Source organism: Austrofundulus limnaeus, unplaced genomic scaffold (genome assembly GCF_001266775.1).
Source record: "Austrofundulus limnaeus strain Quisiro unplaced genomic scaffold, Austrofundulus_limnaeus-1.0 Scaffold1989, whole genome shotgun sequence".
NCBI lineage: Eukaryota > Metazoa > Chordata > Actinopteri > Cyprinodontiformes > Rivulidae > Austrofundulus > Austrofundulus limnaeus.
The window spans coordinates 5,497-7,613 of NW_013954391.1; positions in this window are offsets into that span (position 1 = coordinate 5,497).

A 2,117-nucleotide genomic window follows, 5' to 3' on the forward strand; every position below is an offset into this window, starting at 1 on the left:
TGTATATATATACATTGGTTTTATTTATATAGATATAAAACAAGACAAAATGATACTGTATATCAAAAGAAGCAAAAGGGGTAGGAAATTAAAAATTATAACAAAACAAAAGAATATCAAAAAATCTTAAAGGAGCTTCAGTGGAATGGCACCTTATTTATAGCTTTTGGTAATTATTTAGAGATGGTTTTAAAGTTTCTCTTGACAGAAAACGTTTTCATGTTGAAATATGAGCTCCTAACACAATGTCTCAACCTGCAGTTTTATTTTAAAAGTTCTGTGGTTGAGAGAAACATTTTAGTCGATGGCTTTAAAAAAACATGTAATTCTTGTTAGATTAACACTATTTTTCTCCCTACCTTCCCTCTGTGTTCAGTCTGTCCTGTCTCACTGCAGCTAACTCGAGCCAGGCCCGACCGGTTTAACCCTCCTCAGAGGTCGCTCCTACTGCAGCTCAGGACAGTCCTGTACAACCAATCATCCCCCGGTCCGGCCTCATTCTGAGAAGAATGAAAGGTCCGATTAGGGCCTGCTGGATGTATTCAGCACACAGTCTCCACCACGCCCCACCATCATCCCAGGCGGCGGCCCCTTTCTAACCAACCCCTCTCCTCTCAGCCCCGCGCTACTCTGAGCTGTGATTGGCATGTGAATTGCAGTGTGCGGTGATGATAATAAGAGTGCTAACCGGGGCCAGGCCTGCGTCTTCCAGCCAGCAGCCAATCTGAGCTGGCACGGCCTGAAAGACGACCGCTGCCACCATCTGAAGAGGCAAATAAAAATGACAAGCTAACTGTTAAGAACTGCTGATTTTTCACATGTTGTTTTAAAAGAGTTTTGTGGCCCTGCCAGATTTTTTCCCCCTTTTTCTCAGTTTTCTTTTAAACTTTCATTCTCCTTTACCCTCAACCGCATCCAGAGATGTGAAACCTGTTATTTACCTAAAAGTAATCCACCTCAAGCTGTTGTGCACCTTTGATTAAAAAAAAATGCTTGAGCTCAACATGATGTAACAAAAATTGATAAAGATGCATGGAACACGTAGTTCACAACTTGGAAAATTTGAAGCGCTATTTGTAATAGAACATCATTTTTTAAGTGAGTAAGAAGCATTGGAGGAGTGACTGACAGGTGGTTTTTGCTGCACAGGTGTGTGCTTTTATGCAAACAATAAATAGTGATGAATGTATGCGCAGACTGCATTCAAAGTTTTTAGAGGTCGAACCAAAATGAATCTGTGAATGAAGACTAGTAATTGTGATGCTGAAAGAGGATCAAAGTCACTGCACAAACACTGACCATTTAACACTGACATTTGGAAAATCCGAAAGAAGAAACCGCTGGTGGACTCAGTAACAGAGGTCCATCAGGAAGACAGAGGACATTGCCCAGCACAAACAGAGCAATATTGTATATGCTGTTAAGTGCCAGGAGGACTGCGACCAGTTATACATCGGGGAAACAAAGCAACCACTGTTCAAAAGAATGTCCCAACACAGACGAGCTAATTTCTAATGGCCAGAAGTCTGCAGTTTTCACTCATTTACAGGCCAGCGGTCACTCTCAGAGATGAGGATGTTCTCATTGATAGGGAGGAACATTTGAGGGGAGTAAAAGCCATTTTTGTAAAGAAAGACCGTCCATCATTAAACAGAGGTGGGGGCCTCCGTTTTCAGCTGTCCCCCTCCTACAGCGCTGCCATTGGCAGTATCACTCCACCCCCTGTTAACAGGAATTAATTAGGTGTGAATAGCCATGTGATGCGAGTGTCACCTGGAGGCAGGACTCAAGCCTGAATTTTGCCTGAAACTCTCAGACTGAAGTAGTCTCTTGGAAGAGAGACGAAACGTTTCATTAAATAACCCGTCCACAGGACCTATACAATTTTCTTTGATTTACCTGGATTACTGAGATGCATCAGGACATTTACTTTGTAAGATTTTTCAATTATGATTTTTCTTTAAGAATCTTACCAAGTAAAATTCCTCCATTGGCAGAAATTTTACTTAAGTCAAATTTTCAGGCTATGAATAATAATCTAACATTCTGAAAAACATTCTTACACAATGAGTTCTTCTTTAGTAAGTCAGTCAAAACAAGATCAAAGTCTTTTTGGC